Source organism: Leptinotarsa decemlineata, unplaced genomic scaffold (assembly GCF_025532065.1).
Source record: "Leptinotarsa decemlineata unplaced genomic scaffold, Ldec_3_MD MMD2_P_RNA_scaffold_5, whole genome shotgun sequence".
NCBI lineage: Eukaryota > Metazoa > Arthropoda > Insecta > Coleoptera > Chrysomelidae > Leptinotarsa > Leptinotarsa decemlineata.
This window is the reverse complement of record NW_027412532.1, coordinates 16130789-16151090: the sequence shown is the minus strand read 5'-3', so window position 1 is coordinate 16151090 and position 20302 is coordinate 16130789. Positions and strand designations below refer to the sequence as shown.

At 35.3% G+C, this 20302-nt stretch overlaps 1 protein-coding gene across 1 annotated transcript in view; it reads left to right on the top strand.

Annotated features, from left to right (window-relative positions):
• LOC111502818 (uncharacterized) overlaps positions 1 to 20302 on the top strand; it is a 151864-nt gene that overhangs the window by 110838 nt on the left and 20724 nt on the right.

The following is a 20302-nucleotide window of genomic DNA, read 5'->3' as shown; positions in this document are numbered from 1 at the left end:
GGTTCAACAAAAATTGCGAGCAAGCTGTCGCCTCCAAAAATCTCGCCTACCGGCAGTGGCGCAAAAATCGTGATGCCGAAAACTGAACTAGGTTTGGTAATGCTCACAACAGCTGCAAACTTAGGATAAATGAAAGTAAAGAACTTCATAATCAGAGAATTATGGATAAACTGCTTGCCAATCTCAACGGGTCGAGATCCTTTGGGTCGGTAGCTAAAACTGTTAATCAAAACTTTAACAAAATCCACAATTCCACCACTAACATAAGCGGATGATTTAACTGCAACAACAGTCATAGAAATAGCAAATTTACTAGCTGAACAAATAGCGCCCCATTCCACAGTCGTTTTTTTGGAAAGGCACCACCCACTATTCCCACACTAGAATTCGCAATGCCGGAAATTACTTTTCGACAGCGTCTAGTCAAGCGAATTTGGAAACAGCTCAATATCAACAAGACGTCTGGCTCTGATGAAGTGCCTGTCATCGTACTTAAAAAGTGCTTAAATGAACTCGAACCAGTATTTTGCAGACTTATCAATCTATCTTACAATGGGGTTGGAAATGGGGTTTTTCCTTCTTGTTGGAAGATTGCTTGCGTTCGGCCTATTCACAAAAAGGGCAAGAAAAATCTTCTAAATCACTGTAGACCAGTCGCTTTGCTATCAGTGATATAAAAAATCATGGAGAAATTCGTAAACCACCATATCCTCAAATATTTGGAAGGCTTCAACATCTTGAGCGATCATCAATATGGCATTCGGAAAAAATATCAACAGGCGACCTTCTATCGTATGTCACCCATATTTAGAATAACGCAATCGAGAAACATGGAGAATCAAGAGCTGTTGCGCGTGATATTTTCAAGGCCTTTGACCGTGTGTGTCATGAGGGTTTGCTGGCCAAACTTCGATGCTATGGCTTGTCGGATCATATCTGTGTGTGGGCGTTCTTTATAAGTGGCCGTCGATGTATATCTCTCGAATACTTTCACTATCAACGCTGGTGTTCCTCAGGGATCCATATTGTCTCCAACCATCTTTTTTTTGTATATCAACGACTTATTTGAAAAAACCAACAATCCAATATATTGTTTGGCAGACGACAGCACATTTGTCTAGTCATTCCATTTGGATTTCAGGACATCGGCTACGGAGGCACATCTTCACCGGCAGCAGGAAGTTGCATATCTTAATAAGGGTCCAGAAACGATTTCGAATTGGGGTGAAAGTAACCAGGTTCAATTCAGTGCCACAAAAACCCAGGCATCAGTTTTTTCCGTGAACCACGGTATTCTGCTGCAAAAACTCGAATTCTATGGAGTCACAAATGGGAGTTTGAAATGGCTAAAAGCTTATTTAGAACAGCGCAAACAAATCGTTCGACATGGTACGGAGTCTGAAGTAGGACACATACAATATGGCGTCCCTCAGGGCTCGGTTATTGGCCCATTACTTTTCTTACTTTATATTAACGACATCACTAAATTGAACATCTCAGCAAAAATTAACCTCTTTGCGGATGACACCACTGTACTGTGGCACAGTAAAATACCACAGCAACTGTTTAATGAAATAAAAAAGGATATGTGCAAAATAAAACAATGGTGTGACTCAAACTTTCTAGCTCTGAACTGAAAAAAAACTAGCATAGTCACTTTCCGCTGCAGTGTTCCTGATATACCAATGTCAAATGAACTAATAACTAATAAATCACAAACGAAATTTCTTGGGTTCGAAATTGACAATAAATTGAAATTTGAATGTCACATAAAGTCTTTGTGTAAAAAACTCGCATCAGGTTGTTACGCAGTTCCTATAATCTCCAATGACTTGGGTAGTTCCACGGCCAGAACTGCTTATTTCGCTCTGATTGAATCCCACATGAGATATGGAATCGCTACCTACTTATTTGATAGTGTGTTTATTCTGCAAAAAAGATCATTGAGATATATATATAATATATATATATATATATATATATATATATATATATATATAAGTGGATCGAAGATGCTCGTGTAGAGAATTATTTAAGCATCATAAAATATTAACAGTAACATCACTTCATATACTTGAGACGGTGAGCCTCATATACAAGAATAGACATACCTTACATAGATCCCTGAATCATCGTGAATCGAGGCAAAGCTCTCTCTTCAGACTACCTATCCCCTCCAGCAATTTAATAAAGGATTCAATCATCTATAATGGGATTTAAATCTACAACCATCTTCCGACAGTTATAAAGGACAGCGCATGCATTAACCGTTTCAGAAAATCGTCCAAAAAACTACTGCTTGAAATCTCACCCTATACCTTAATGAATATTTTTCCTCCACTTTTGACTTATTATCTTAATAACTGTATGTTTACTACGTGGGCTGCTCATAAAACATCTCAGCATGTATCCATATAGGAATATAAAAAATCATGTGTAGAGTTGTAAAACATGCATAAATCTCAATTTATGTATATTAGAATTAGGATTTAGATATTGAGATTTTTTACGTAGATGTATTCTAACTAATTGTTTGACCATATCACATTGTATAGCTTTGTCTACGAGAATTATGTTCTTCTGACAATAAAGCATAGCTTGATTGATTGATTGAAGATAAATGTCTTCGAACCGGATATAATAGTCAGGTCAGACAAATCCGCTTTCTGCAGCGAAGGCTGCTTCTCAAAAATTGGAACACTATTCCGAACCAGAAAACTATAGTCACCTCAGCAACTTTTGATGCTTTATAAAGCTCAGATCAGACCTCCTTTGGAATATTGTTCTCATGTATGGAGGTCTTCCCCCAAACATACCCTGAAGTAGCTGGATTCTATCCAGAAAAAAGCCATCCGCCTGATTAGAAACGCGAACATCACGTGCAACCTTGATAGCCTGGAACATCGAAGAAAGGTTGGAGATTTGTTTCTCTTCAATAGATGCTTTCACGGGAAGTGTTCAAGTGACTTGGCACATTTGATTCCACCAAGAGCGGTACATATCAGAAATACGCGACGGACTGTGGCTGCTCATCGTTTTGAGGTTCAACTCAGTACACCTTAAACTTCACTGTTTAAGAACTGTTTCACCTGGAGAACTGCGTTTATGTGAAATAAACTTCCTGAGAACGTTTTTCCAAATGGATTCAATTTTCAGCGATTCAAATCCAATGTGAATCGCTACTTTCGCACAAGCACCGCTCTGAGAGCGCCTTAAGGATTTTTCTGTAGTGCTTGTGTTTTGTCCTTAAAAAAGAAGGTAAATCATCTCGATTTCCTTTGACACACGTGTGCAGTCTGCAATTGAGGCGTTGTTCACACATTATTTGGGTTCTGAAAACTGAAAAGCATAATTTCCGTAACTTCAACTATGTAAAAGAGCTAAGAATAGAAATTTAATTTTTTTCATTATATATTCAATAATTAGGCAAAATTCAGGAATACGACAAGTTACTGACTAATTGGACACTTCAGTGGATTATATTACACACTAACTTTTCAAAATAAACTCTTCAGTTTATCTTTCATTACACTGTATTGATTTAGCTTTGTTCATTTTTCAGATCATAGAAGGTGATACACCCAAAAAACATTAATAAATATTGACTCCACCACAAAAAATAAATGTCGCTCAAAGAATTTTACCATATAAAACATAAAATCATAAATCGCATTTTCAAAATTATGAAACTATTTTTATGGATCTGATCAAAAATGTGAGATCCGAAAACATTTTGTTTAATATTTTCTGGAGAATTATCACACATTGTGCCTTTGTAAACAACAAGGCAGACATTAATTTATATTACTGAAAATTCGAATCGAATAAAAATATCCTCGTATGTAGGCGACCAGATGTAGTGTCTGTTGAATAGTGTATATCACACCACTAGCATCATTGATATACACATCATGCATCAAGCAAATAATCGGATGTTACATCCGGTGTCTCCATTCAACTTGCATCGCATTTCCTATGTTACTAACGATTCATTTCGTGTCCGAGTTACCGTCAGAATTCGTCGTTACGAGAGCACATTGCTCAGTTCAGAGAATTGACGAAAATAATATACAGACAGGAAAATAACTTTTTTCGAAACTTCAAAAATATGTTAGTTATTTGTACAAAGAACAAGTTTTAACTGGAAATCATTATTATTTCGAAATACCAAATCTCATTATGAATTTTTCAAAAAGTATCACAAATGTGATACTTTTTGAAAAAAAAATGGATTGGTGCCTTTTTGCTGCTCATAATTTCACCTATACCATTTCTGCGGATTCCTTTACAATGAAAAATTAGTATAATTAGTATACCGAGTTCTCGTAAAAAATGATATTTCTCACGATTCGTGATGAGATTATTATTTTGAATTTACATATAGTTGTTCATAAAATCCCAACATATGTTAAAGTTTTGGAAACTTCTATAAGAATATCTCAAAATGAATTGAATTTTTATGAACATTATAATTTTTTTTTCCAAAAAGTTACCCTTTTCGTAGTCCAGTGGTGAGAGAAACATATCTAAAGGAATGAATGAAATCCAACCTTAAATCTTGAATTGAAAGAGGGATTGAAAGGTATCTGATGGTAATTCAATTGTCAATCCGGATATGAAATACAGTTTAATAAATTCCTTAATTCAATAAAATTGGAGTCGTATAGGAACATATACAGCATGAGCGAAATACTTCACATTTAGAGACGATGATACGTTTTCCACAGAACGTTGTCTGGTATTTTTTTTAAATTCTATTCTAAGTTGTGGATGTTAACGGTTACCAGTCAGAACCTTTTGTGGTTACATCAGGTATACCACAGGGAAGTCACTTGTGACCATTATTCTTTATAATTTATATTACAAATATTATTGAAGGATTTGATCGTTCCAACTATATGTGAACGACCTCAAGATTTATCGAACCATCAAAGAAATAAATCCATGTCTGTGACAGGTTGCAAAATGACCTTGATGCATTTGCAGAAATCTGTGGCAATAGTAGCCTATACCTTAAACACGATACATTCCACAAAGTAACTTTTACCAGAAATTGAAATCCCATTGATTTTCAATACCGAAAAAATATAATTAAAACAGTAAATGACGTACGCGATTAAGGAGTAATAATGGATTCCAAAATGATTTTTGAATCAGACATAAAGAAAACTGTTAATATGTGTGACCCTCAATTGGGATTCTTTATCAGAAACAAAACTCGGCTGAATATATAATACTCTTTTATATATTGACTTAGATCATGACTTTTCTTTCGATAATGTTAAAATTTTAGACTCGGAAAATAATATTCAAAAAAGAACCTTCTTAGAAACGTGTCATATATTTAAAAATTCCAATACTATTAATTCCAGGAGACACCAGACATTGAAAGTCTGATTTATATTTATCTCTTTTGTTTGAATAAAGATAATAAATTTGATAACAATTAATAATTCCGCAAAGGAAACTCTTTACCTTCACTCTCTGTTAGATATCATTTTATAGTGCTGTGAAATCTCATTGGCAGCACTGCAATGGTCAGAACAAGAAATTCTGTCAAACACTTTCTGTCAAACTTAATTGTTTTGAGTCAATCATGTCCGACAACCTGTTGAGTTCAATTTCAAATACTTAATTTCAGATTATTTGTGCAATCATCTCATGTTATCACAAAATGAATACGTAATGTTACATGTTTTTAACGAATTTTAATCTTGGCATGCAAATATGAGGATCCTCTTTGTTACTTCTTTGCAAACTCAATTTTAACCTCACGTTCATGAGTATGAACACGCTGTCCATACCTTTGTTTAATAATAATTATTGTAGAATTCCCGATGAAGAGACAATAAACGCCTCGAAAGCTTGAACACAAAAAAAAGAGTTTTACAATCTTTTTGCTTATGACTGCTACACCTGATTTCATTTTCTGCGTATATATGTATATATACTGAAAGATTTATATATATATATATATATATATATATATATATATATATATATATATTGTATTATATATTTGGAATTTCAATGGAACGACTTTTAAAGTAATCCATCTCCATGCTGGCACTGAAGCGATTCTGGGTTTCATTTATTGATTTTGTTTGGAAAATTCCTGTTCAACATTCAATTAATCAAAGTTTTTATAATACGTAATATCATGCACCATATACTCATACCGCTTCAAAGGTTAAAACTGTTAACGTGATTAGACCATAAAAAATAATAGTTCAATGCAGGTACACGAAGGATTAGTCAGTCACCTGTTTTGAAATATGACATCCTAAATCCATAACCTAAGATTTACTGAAAGATTTATAGATAGTAATTAAAACATTATAGTCATTCTCCACTTTGACTCATTTCATCGCCACGAATGACCACGTGCAGTGTACTTATACGGGGTTATTCAATTTAGAGTCTCTGCATGGGGTTCATAAAAATTGATTGGGTTGTTTTTGTTCCCAACATATACGGTGGGTACCAAAAAAAAAATCTCTTCAATGGGAAATGTTCCTCAATTTGGGTTATTACAACAAATGCAAGTTTGAACAAAATAAGATGGAATTTAATTCATGAGTTTTTCAAATTCACTTCGAAAAGTATTCAAATTGATGTTTCAAATGTTGGGTTTTAATTTTTAAAGGGATTTGTTTCTAATTTACATATTGGCAACAGCGCCTATATCAAGTTGAAATAATTTATACGTACCTAGATATTCTACTTTAAAAAAAGAAAATTATCTTTATAAATCAACAATCAAGGCAAAATATAAATTATAGTTCAATACCACCTCCACAAGCCACATAAATAACAGTTGTTTTGTTATTTATTTATATAGAGGAAGAAGAAGAAGGTTAGGTGCACAAAATGTCAATATTAACTATAAGCGATGTTGCCAAATGGTGAAATAGAAACGAATCCCTTTAAATATTGAATGCATTATTTCATTCCTCTTTTTTGTATTCAAATAATATTTTTAAAGAAAAAAGTTGAGATGATAAGTTTAAAATGCGTTGTTTTAGAGCTGCTGTTATTACTGAATATTAGTGGGTTAGAAGATGAAAAAAAGTCTATATGCATCCAAGAAAGGGAAAGTGTATGTCTCAAAATGGTGGACATCACTATACAATTGACGAAATAACTCATCTTTTTTCTCGAATTAAAGAAAACTCTTTCTCAAAACCAAGTGTGGAACACTATGGATATTTGCAATGAAACTGTATCTCTCTCATACTTAAGTTTTAAGATTCCCTTGGTAGATAACTTCTAGATTATCTTAAACTCAGTTGATTAAATACACATGTTGGTGTACCATCACTTTTGCAATTTATATCATCATTCCAGTCAAGCCTTTATTCAGCTGATAACATGAGTTCAAAGAGGAGCTTCAAAATACACCAATATTGTGTGTTACTTATACCTATGCCAGTGTATAATAGTCATTGATTCTCTGATCCAGCAATCAAAATTATTATTGTGATATCGAAATAGCTTGATAGTAAGTGGCTGGTGTTATATTGAGGATCAAGTATTTTGAAATATATCATCTGAATGGCAATCATATAGGAATAGATTCACTGAAATATTTATTGAAACTCCATATATTGAGGGGTTATCTTCATATAATTGCCGAGTTCAAAATCATTCGTTCAAGAGAAATAATAATATCAGTAAATTACTAGATTTGAATATCATATAGTGGGGTACATTATTTACTATTATAACGATTGTGAGTATTCTTAATGACGATACATCCTACACCTAACCAGATTCAACAACTCTAATAACCAAAGTACACTTTAAACTTTACCTCAGTTACTGCACAATTATTGCACATCATCTTAATTGAGTCACTTGATGCACTGATATTCATTATCAGATACATGTTTAATTTCGATTCATCCGCTTGGGAGGAATATTGCTATTGTAGGAAATCAGTTCGTATTCGTGTACAACTATTTTTTTGCTCCTTGGAGTTAGTAGCATGTCTTATATCAAATAATTAGTTTTATTAATAGGGGCCTTATCATCTACTCCAAAGCTTGTGACATATTTTCTTTTCTCTTTTGAGTTTCTTCACCTGGCTACTATACAGTTCCATAATAGTGGGCACTAAATTTTCAGAAATACTATTGCACTGTTTGTTGCCTGCGGCTTCGCCTGCGTAGATATTGGTTTGTCACATTAAGTTTAGTGACCATTTTGAACGAATAGTTAAAATGTTTTTTATCAACCCAAAACTTCAGGTCTCCAACTTCAGAACTGACGAAATTCAATACAATCTGTGAACGCCTATTTTTCCCTCTTGGGTGTGGAAATTCCTGATTTCGTTTCTTGAAGCTTATTTACGCTATACAAAGAACCTCCCTGCATATTTCAAGATTCTAGGTTCAGTAGCTTCGGCTGTACGTTAACATAAGAGCGGGAAACAGCCAGTAATATATATTTTAACTTTAAAAATACAGTAATTAAAAAAATATACCAACTGCACAAAGTAATGAATGGCTTAGAAAATCGAATTATGTTACGTATGAAGAAATTCGTCTGACCTCATGCGTCTGCCCGCGTTCGAACGATGGCGCTTCATTGCTCAGACCGCCCCTCTACCCCTGCATATCGTCCCCCGTGACCTTACAGTATACGCGACGCGTAATGGCTCACTGCGTTGCGTCAAGTTAATCTTATCGTGATAACTTTTGAACGATTCGTCCAAATTACTTACTGTAAAAGACAAAGTTTATCTATATTAAAAAAAAACTTAAAACGAAAATTGTATCAATTTTTATAAGAATTTGACAGATATTCTAAAATGTGCATTGTGAAAAAATATCCAATTTAATAGTATTTGTGACTCAGTATTTTGCATATAGTGGCTACCACATGAGGGGTAGATATATGCTATTGTGGACTTTTATTCAGAACTATTTGAAATAAACAATCTTACGGTATATTTTCTGCATATAACTTCAGCTCAGAGAGCAAGAATTTTTTCGACTTACTCAATACTTATCGTTATATTATGACCAAAATTACACAAAACCTTTGTAAATTGGAGCCTATTTGTTAATATGACGTATAAGCTGTATTTATGTAAAGTTTCATCTACATCCGTTCAGTCGTTTAGGCGTGAAAGAGCCACAAACATATATTCAACATGCATTCATCCTCACAAACTTTCACATTTATATTAGTATAGATAGATTGAACTGAAAACATTGCTGTCACGGTTGTGATTCCATATATTTTATCATAATTTTTTCTCATTTGTTTTGTATAATTTCCGTACGCCTTTGCAAAAGACAGATTGGGGCAAAAACGTGCCTACTTCTATTTTGGTATAGCGGAATAATAATCCACGAATTTTTCCTCAACTTTTTTCTCCGACCGATTCGTTGTAGGCAGTTTCTTCAACATTAACAGATCACATCATTTGCACCACTCTTTAAATGTGCACACTATGTCTCAATAGTTATCAGAATTTTTAAAAAATATACTCTTTTCAAAAATGATTCACATAATACGCAAAATTTGCCCTTAAGTCTTGATTGAAATTCGAAAATGTAATAGTCGTCCAATCCCACCAAAATGAATTGTCTGCATGAACATTTGTCAAACTTCAAGGTTTTGAAATTTCACCACCAATAATTTTCCATTTCGATAAATTTTAGCGATATGGAAATATACCTATGGGAATATACCTATAATATACTGACAGGTATATTATATTAATTTAATTATTTTCACATATAGTAAATAATTCTGCACTGACACCTGTCGGATATAATCCAATGCCATTCGTGGTATTAGCCGGGGCAGTAGTTGTTTCAGTAGCTGTGTCAGTCCATTAGCCTACAGTGTAAGGAGTTGAGACTGGCCTGAACAAATTGTTCCTTTGGATGATTTAATTCAATTCAGAAGAAACCCTACGAGCTCCCTTGTGTTTATAATCTTATTACTGTGGTTAGAAAATAACAGAACACATTCTTCGTTGTATTGCTAGTTTTAATTCAATTTCCTTTTGAAAGAATATAAATCTTGTTAACATATTTCTGCCCGACAATAAAGTCATATAAGATCTTTTATCAGGCGCTTCCTATCTTTGAACTCAAATAAAACGAGGTGAGTGTGAGATGTCATCAAGTTTTTTATTTGTTTGAAATACCTATTGATACCCCTATGTATGGAATATAATGTCTGCCACGGCTTCTCTGGATGGAGCGCATCCGAAACGTTAAATTTTCCATGACTCTGGTGCATAAATCAGACTGAATTTGACCAATGGTATGGGTTATTAATATTACAACACCTCGACATGTGTTTCGATCACCAAGTGATCATCTTCAAGAGGAAGATCAAGCAGTTTGATCTTCCACTTGAAGATGATCACTTGGTGATCGAAACACATGTCGAGGTGTCGAAATAACGGTTTGGTGTTGGGAAAAAACTCCAGTAATATATCCATTACTAGAACAATGGTTCCAAGCAGTGCATCATAAGGTATGGGTTATGTCTTTGAGGGCCGTTGTGGTTTGTGGCTCATTTGCATACACCTGCGACTTACGTAAACCCTACAAGTAAAACTCCAACTGGATCAAACCGTAATATCTCGGTCGCTAATTCACAACACCCCCACGTGAGATGACCTTGCCTCAAAAGGCTCGTGCAGAATATCCAATGTGGCATAAGCTGTGTGGTACGTAGCGCCGTCCTATCGAAACTACAAGTCGTTGGTGTCCAAATCATCCAATTAAGGTCAAAAGAAGTTGGTAATCATCGACCTATATTGCTCGCCGTTATAAGCTATGGCCTGGCCAACGTCGTTCTCAAAGAAATATGGACCGATGACGCAGCCAGACCAAAATCCACACCAAACAGTGACTTTTTCGAGATACATTGGACGCTCTTGGATCTCATATGGATTGGTATCGTCCCAAATTCGAGTATTTTGTTTGTTCACGTACCAATTCATCCAGAAATGATCCTTATCGCTGAAGATGATTTTTCGATGAAAATTAGGGTCAGTTGCCAATTCCATGCCATTCCATGAATACACGTCGTTGTCTATGGTCGTTCGCCTTCAGTTTGTGGGTCAGTTGAATTTTGTACGGCTACAGGCCCGAGTCACGACACAAGATTCGCCAAGTTGTGGTTTGCATGAGACCGAGTTCTCATGAACGACGCGAAATCGACTGCCTCAGATTCTCCTGCACACTCTCACATACAGCTGCAATGTTTTTGGCAGATGTTGCGTTTCGTCGACGTACGAATGTTGGTTGATCGTTTACTGAATCATTGAACCAAAATTTATTCACCAGAATCGTAGGGCGATTATGGGGGCCGTAAAAGTTGCCTGAACAGATCACCAATTTTGATGAAAAATTTTATTATTTACACTTCTTGTTGAATGCTATGTCTGTCTAGGGTGATTTGGCAAAGCAGACTTAATAAATGACAACCACCTTGACATATGTATCTTCAACAAAATGGCCGTAGAGGAAAGTAACATATGTGAAGGTGTTTATGTTTGTCTTATCGTCAGTCCATAAAACGGTATTTGCAGAGTACTCTCAACCTTGTTACCTTGTCATCTCAACAACTTCTGAAAGTGGGATTTACTTATAAGGAAACTAGCATTAAAGGTTCAACAAATTGGTGATATCAGTGAGGAATAACGGCGCTAAATCTCTCATTGAAGGTGTTCAAACTCAAGAGATGGTGATAATATATTTGAAGCGTTTATGGTGAATATCATGAATATAAAGTCAAAAATGAAGTTTATATTTGAAGGTTTTTCAAGATAACTGCCAAAAAAATTACCAGCATCTTAAGCGTCGAAGGTGGTGAAGCACATTGACCAATTTCTAATCTATCAACTTCTGTCAGTAAAACATTTGTTCTGAAGTTGTCTGTAGATGATTTATAGTGTACTGAAGTAGATAAATATTTTACCTAATATAGTTTCAACAAGACTATTTTCATGTATAAATGATACTCAAATGAAATGTTTCGTGAATAACTGATATTTCTATGTATTATGGCTGAAAATATCAAGCGTTTTTACCTTGGCAGTGGCACTGAGTAATTATTTTTTCATGTTTATATATATGGAATTGATTTCCGATATCAAACACTCTGTGTTTGTTTAATAAGCAGTCTAATTTGGTCTTCAATAGTATCTTTGTGTTTACACTCAATTTTATTCGTGAACTAACTGATGAATATCAATTATTTCGAGTTAGTACAGTATTAATTTGAATATCATTCTTGTTTTGATGATACACGTGATGAGTTTACTAATTCAGTGTACATGCACGAAATTTCAACTTTGAGATTTCAAATTATTTCGCACTACTAAATGTGATTGGGAAAATAATCTGATATTTTATCTACTTGCAGTTGTTTTTTTTTAAGTATTGTTCTTGTTTTTCTCAAAGATGGGAATATATTGTTTACTCAGATTTTGAAATCACATATATCGCTATAATTATCTAAATGATTTGCGGGGCATAATTATGGTAAAGCAAATGAATACATCTAAGAATAATTTTACATAAGACAATCCATTCAAATATCTAATCTATCTATTTTGATCAGTTGTTGAGATGAAAGTCTGTATTTCGTTTACTTGTTGGAATAAATGCACGTAACTTGGTTAGTTGTGAAGATTAAGGCTTGTATTTCAAAAAATGTATATCATATTTGGAAACCAACTGAATTTTGAAGCATTAACCTACCTTTTCAATGAAAATCTCATCACCGTTCACTGGTATTGAGTGATTGCATCTCAACCCTTTCAGTAGGTAATCGGCTTAACACCTATTCAATTTTAATGATACGTAAGTACTTTTTTTCACTACTTACCTGAGAAATTGCTATTATTTACTCCATTTCCCTAACGAGAATTGATATTTCTCAACCTTGGTGAATAATGATAATAAAATAACACCTAGGTAAATAATGAGAACAATTCTATAATTTTAACTTCAGGCGGGGTACACATCATCTCTAAATCATCTCCACTTGAATTTTCACCCATTTTTCAATTAATTATATTGACGTTTTACTTACATAGATCTTTCAACTTTTTCAAAATGACATCTAAATTTTAATTAAAACCGCATTTGGCAAACTGACAGCAATAAAAAATCATTGTACAGTGTTTGGTTGTCATGGATACGTCGGCAAACGTTTTCATGGCCTAAGTAGATGTTGCGCGCTATCATCGACATCGCGTATTCAACATGGAAACTGTACCATTTCAATTTGACATGCAACAGTTCATAGCTGCCGTGGGTTATTATATAACCAAGGAATTTTTTTTCTCACTATAATGCAGAATTGAGAAATTCTAAGTTCTGGACATACAGAAGCGATGAGAGAAGTGGAACATAGAAATATATCAAAAATGCAATGAGATATTTCCTAGATTCATATAAAAATCTGACACATGCCAAATATTTACATAATTTAAGCTAGTCTGATTAGAAACACGCTCCATTCTACTTGATAGTCCAATATATTCAACAAATTGTTAGAAAATTACTAATGCCAAAATTAAAATTTTCAATATATCAATGTTAGTAGTGAAAAAAATTCTATATATACCTCGGCTGAGAAAGCTATTATTTACCTCGCACATTATATACCTCGGCGCTACGCGCCTCAGGATATAAAAATGCTCGGTAAATAATAGCTCACTTCTCACCCTAGGTATATAATATACTATTAAATCCTCAATGCGCATTTAGGATACGAAAAAACAGGTCTACGTGTCTACGCTGCCATAATAACATGAATTTTGAATCATAATATTGACACATCAGTATATGAAATAATTTTAAACTCGACAGTTGCAGTTGAGACGAAAGAAAATATGAATGCAAGCATAAACAGTGGAAGTGACAGTTAAAAAAAAGTGAATGAAACTATATTTCTCTAGGTAAATCTCAACCAGATCCAAACTTACCACACCCATTTCATTAGTATCCAAAAGAGCTTTGGATTCACCTCCTCTTTCTTATTACTATGCTATAATTGACCTCCCGATTCCCGTACTCATTTGAGAGGTACGTTGCGATTCGGTTTCCCCTTCGCATTCCACTTTTATTTGGCTTTAAGTAACGGTCTCTACAAAATTCATGTTATTTTCTCTCCTTAGGCTATCACTCACCATTCACGCTATACGTATTGTCTTACACTTCCTTGAGAACTACTTTTCCATTCTCCTTCTTCGTCGTACGAGTCTTTTTATCCTCACTTATATTTTTTCTCTTTTTCCTACTTTGCCCTTCAAACCCTGCATCAGTCTTTCCATCCTCATCAGTCTTCATTTCAGTAGTATCATATTCTGTGGTATCAAACCCAGCAGAACCCATGATTACCGACCCAGTAGCTACGGATGGAGCGTGAACTTAGGTACTAGCTGGCACAGATTCAATTTCTCACCTACCTATTCATTTTCTTTGACCTGACTTATCTTTTTTCGTTTGCTGTCCATTCATACTAGCTATAGCCGTTTTCAAGTCATTCATCACACCCCACAACCTGTTTATCGGGTCCACTATGCTCTTTCTCAATATAATCGCAGTTTGCAAATCTTCACGTTCTTTCTCATATTCGCTTACCCTTCCAGTCTTTCTGCCATGACAAGTTCTCTCGTAGCCATATCCGTGATCATATTTCCCATTCCACCCGAAAAAATGATTTGTTGAAGACTGCAACTCACCGCACCCTGCTCTTCCCAGTCGGAACAGGTCGTGAAAATTTTCACTTCCTATATGTGGAAATTTCCTAAATTTCTCAGAGTATGCCTCAGTGTCCCTCAGCCCCTTTCCCTCCGTGCCTTTCTACTTTTCAGACATGATCTAGGTATCTCTCTGTACTGTGGCACCGCAGTCTGGCGTTCACCATTGGAAAAAGTATTTTCACTTTTACGAAGGAAAACCACAAGAGTTTGTTTTTTATGCATTCCACAAAATTCTGCGCTCCTTGAAATGTTGACGACCAGCGTCTGAATTTTTCCAAGCTTTGACGCCCGGTGGGACAGGCTCAAAATATGTGCTCTGATACCAGGTAATGCAGTTTCTTGTGCAGAATAATCCACTCCATTGGTGACAAACCATGGCACAATTTCTTCAATCTAGCGAGTACTTGATCAGTGGTCAGTCTACAACTACCATCGTAAGGTAGGTAAGAAACATTAGTTTGTGATTTGTGAAGTAAGCATTTCAGATAGATACCTTTTTATGGCTGCAGGATACCAGATATTTGGTGCTTAGGTCCATTTTATTTCGGTTTCCTCTTTGGTTATTCACCATTTCTTCTCCGCTCGCTCGTAATTTTGATTCGTCATCCTCGGATTCCTCTAGTTTCTTCTCCTCGAAAGGGCGGTTGACAACGGTTATGATCCTATGCACAAGTCAATTTTCCTTTGCTTAGGCACCTGCACCTCTCCTCTGTAGCCACCACCAACCTCCAGTGGGAGTGGCCTTCTGACCATTCCCAGATGTGAAAATTTTCCAAATTTTTTATAGGATGTCTCAGTGTCCATCATTTTCTCTCGCTTTATGTTTTTTTCGCTTTTCATACATGATTCATGAATCCTCCTAGACTTCGCCAATACTCACACCATGAAAATTCCACAAGAGAGACCTACTCAATATACTTTTTTGTCATCGCCATCGACAGCTGTGATCATTAGTCTTCTTTTGCACTATTATTATATTACGAACGATAACATTCATTTCAATTACGTTATGAAATAATCAATAAATGAAATCATGGGTGATTGATATTTCAGTACTGCAAGGAAATAACACGGTGGAAATGGAGAAACTTTGGCGCTTCTGGTCAAATTAAAAATTGCAAAACAAATTGATGTAGAACACGAACAACGGTTAACCATGTACAATTATAACACCGCAGTGAAATGTATATCATTTTGATTTGGTTGAAACCTTGGGTGGAGTTAATGTTTTTATAACCGACATATATTTCAGAAAAAATTAATTTTCCAAGATCAGCTGGTTTTATTAAAATTTGTTCTGTGATAAATTGATGAACTATATCTGACATTTAAATTTTCCTATACAATTTTCGACTTGAAGTGAAACAGTCACTCAAGGAGTTTTGTACGAAGAAGCTTAACGGATAATTCAATTTGATTTTGTAACTGTTATCCAAAATGTCTGTTCTATTCCAGATTATTTCTATTCCACAAACTATAGGTGGTAGCTTTCATTTACCATCCTCATAGTTGTTATTTCTATTTCAACAATTTGCGATATTTGCTTGCATTTACCATACTACTTCATTTCAGTAACATATTATATAATCAAGTTGAAATTGTGGAATTTTTTTCAACATGTATCTCTTTGGAGACCAAAAAAAGGCTTCAAGAAAAAGTTTATTTTTCCTTTGTCAGCTTTCCTTATGATACAACATACATATTCAAATTCTGAAGGTGATGGTCATCAAGAAGCGAAGATAGAGGTTTTGCAGATGATGCTATGAGAGAAAGATTTTTCGTTTGAATCTGCTTCGTTTTGCAAATTTTTCTCAACAAATCTGTCTTGAAGGCGAATATTACTGGAGTTCTATCCAAACTCCAAACCGTTATTTTTAACACCTCAACACGTGTCTCCATCATCTTCGTGAGGAGAATCAAACTTGATCTTTCTCTTGATCATCTCCAAGTGATCATCTTCAAAAGAAAAATCATATTTGATCTTGAAGATGATCACTTGGTGATTGGAAAACGTGTCGAGGTGTCGAAAATAATGGTTTAATGTTGGGGTAGAACTATACTAATATTGATTACTACAGCAAAGGTTCCAAACAGTGCATCACATGTATTGAAAGTATTCAATTTGTTTCGTTTTCGTTGCCGCACACTGTATGTTCAGTATATTGTTGCAGTCGATATCATTTTCAATCACTTTTGTAAATCAGCCCCACAGACCGCTGATCTTTTTGAATGACAAAACTTATTTTCACTAAAGAATTTTCGTTAGTTTACATATGTTGAAAAATAATCGTTAGTGTAACTCACCGACCTGAAGATGTATTATTTCATCAGTTCGGACTTCCATTGTCTAATATAATATAAATTGATTTGAAATCCCTGAAAAAAATAAAAAGATTAACCGAAAATAACAATTGTATTGAAACAAAAAACTGAAATTACAAGCATCCACCAAAAAAATGAAAAATTGAAATATTAATAAAAGCTGAAAATTAAAAAAAAATATTATTAACAAAAAATGAAAAATAAAAAATAAAAATTAAAAGATTCCAAACCAAGTTACGATTGTTAGTATCCACAATCGTCTTCGGTTTCACCTTTCACCTATCCCCTCTTTTCTCTTTTCGCTTCATTGGTTTTAGCAGGAGATAACAGTTTGGCGGGAGTTGGTCGTTTTACGCTTGATAAGAGGTTTCCATATGTTACGTATCTCTACGCTAGCTTGACTAAATGCGTTGTTGGACAACATATAAGCGGCTTTCTTGAATTTTCTCCTAAACCAATGTTCTTCTTTGTGGATGATTTCAGCTTGAGCCCATTTGATATTATGTTGATGAGTCCAAACATGCTCTGCTATTCCGGATTTCCTGGTTTCTCCTTGCTGTGTGTGTTTCTTGTGCTCAGCAATGCGAACTTTCAATGGCCTCTTAGTTTCACCGATGTATGATTCTCCGTACTCGCAGGGTATTCGGTAAATGCAATTCTTGGAATCGCAGTTCGCGTTTGGTGGCCTGGTTTTTGTGAGGCTGCTACGGATAGTGTTCCCAGATCTGAAGCAGGTCCTGATGTTATATTTGGACCCAATCCTTCTTATCCTTTCCGATAATCCTCTGATGTAGGGAGGTACAAGTACTGGTTGTGGCGGCTTCTCTTTCTTGTGGAGCTCTTGCTGTCTTCTAGCTGAAGTCTGATCTACCATCACTCTGGAGTAACCATTCCGTTGAAGGAAATTTTTGATGATGCCAATTTCTTTTCCGAGACCTTCCTTTGTATTATAGAGCTCGAAAGTACGGTCTAGTAGAGTCTTGATGATTCCTCTCTTAGTCAATTGATGGTGGTTGGATTCCTGGTTCAGATACTGTCCTGTGTAAGTGGGTTTTCGATATACAGATGTTTCCCATTTAGTGTCGATCCTCTTCACCAATACGTCTAAGAAAGGCCATTCGTTGTGGATTTCCTTCTCCATTGTGAAAGTGATGGAAGGACTTACGTTTTGATGTGCTTCAGAAAAATGTCTAGTTCTGCATTCTCATGGTTCCATATTATGAAGGTGTCGTCTACGTATCTCAACCAGACTCGGGGCTTCTTGTGGGCTTCTTCTATGGCCAGAGTTTCTCAAACCACTCCATATATAGTTTAGCTATAATCGGTGAAAGTGGCGATCCCATTGGCAGTCCCTCATCTTGCGTGAAAAATTCGTCCTTCGTTTGGAAATAGCAGTTTCGTACACAGCATCCTAGAAATTCCATGATTACTTGTATCGGTAAGTTTGTTCTGTTTTTCAGGTCCCCATCTTCGGATAGCTTCTTCTGTATGATTTGAAGTGCTTCTTCGACAGGAACGTTGGTGTAGAGGCTTTCCACGTCGAAACTGATCAGTTGATCTAGCTCTTTGACTTAGATTTCCCCTAGTAGTTCAACGAAATGTCTTGAATTTTTCACAAAAGATGATGGTTTACCTTGCAATGGTTCAATTAGTGGTAGTAAAAACCTGAACAAACAAACACTGAAGATGTATTGTTTAAAAAATCAAACTACGGTCGGTAGTCAGGCGGTTCGACGCGGGTGCTTTGTTCACTCACTCGAATTGATTGCCGTGTTGGTCGGTGGTTCCAGCCCTAGTCTGAACGATCGATTTTCACTTGATGTCATCCAACCCGTGTTAGGAATCACACGTTAAATGGTGAGACCTCGTTAATCCTTAGCTTAGGGGTGCGACAGCTGGTTAACGGAAAAACAGATTTCAAGACGATTCAACTACGCTACTACTTATTGAATTGTCATCACTTGGACCACAGTGTTTCGATGGATACATTTTCTCATGATTATTCGAGATATTTTTGTGAGAGCATGTATGATATTTATTTTTAAATCAAGGGTGTGAAACATGCAAGTCCTTTACTGAATATAACGACAAGGTTGATGATGCCATGATAAATACTCGAATTTGATAAAAAAATTGCAGTGCGGTGTTTTGAAATGTTTACTCTACACGCAAACTATTCGTGAATTATGAGAGAGACTGCGTCGATTTTTGGCAAGGTACCAGACTTGATTTCTATATAAAATTTTTTTGTGAAGTCGTTTCATATTCAGGTTATTTCATTGTGACGAAATATACTATTTTACTGGATTACAGATGAGTGTCTCAGATGAACCGAAATTTTTTGTTTAAAGATGGAGAAGTAGAAAGTCGAAGCTTTCTTTCCGAAAAGGTATATTCTGGTTTACTTTGTTTGACAGGTTTGACAGCAGATCTGTAGAGAAGTTCAACTTTTCAAGGGCCTTCGTACTCTTTTCCACATGATATTTATAGAAAGTAATATTTTTTAATGGCCAATAAGATGAAATTTAGTTTGAATCGAAAAGTACTTAGGAATTTTGTAAACTTAATCGATGTATCGATGTCAAAACTCAGCTTTGTAACGGACTGCCTTTGGAAGCTTTGTCTATCATCGTGAGTTGAGTTTTCTATATCAAGTTCAGATATCGACCTTGGAAGGAGATTCGTCTTCTGTATTCCTTTACATCTTTCACTGCAAGGAATATAATTGAAACCTGAGCCCAAAAGAAAAGTATTCGCGATTCAACACTAGACTGTTTTAACCTGCCAAAGATCTCAATCATTTATGTTGGACGATGTCTTCATAAGAAGAGGTGTCATCCATACTTACTCTTGCTTGTCCTTTCGAAATAGTTGAGCCCAGTAATGCATTCGTGGTCAGCTTAGCACCACTGATATGATCTATATCAGATCGAAAAAGCGCTGTCTGGTGATTGAATCCCAAATGCTGGTTTCGAATACAATTTCTGTTTTATCTTTCTCTACAGGGTGTCCCTGGACTTCCTCTTTTCCTCTCGGGAATGTATAGATGGGGTCAAAATATCACCAGTACTTCATATAACTTTTTTTCCTAAAATCCTTCGTTACCAAGTAACGGGCCCTCGAAGTTACAAAATGAAAAATGTTTTTCTTTGATAACTTTTCAAGTGAATATTCAAAATCATCCAAATTTTGGTAATTGACTAAACAAATGAATTCCTTCGATGAGCTTTC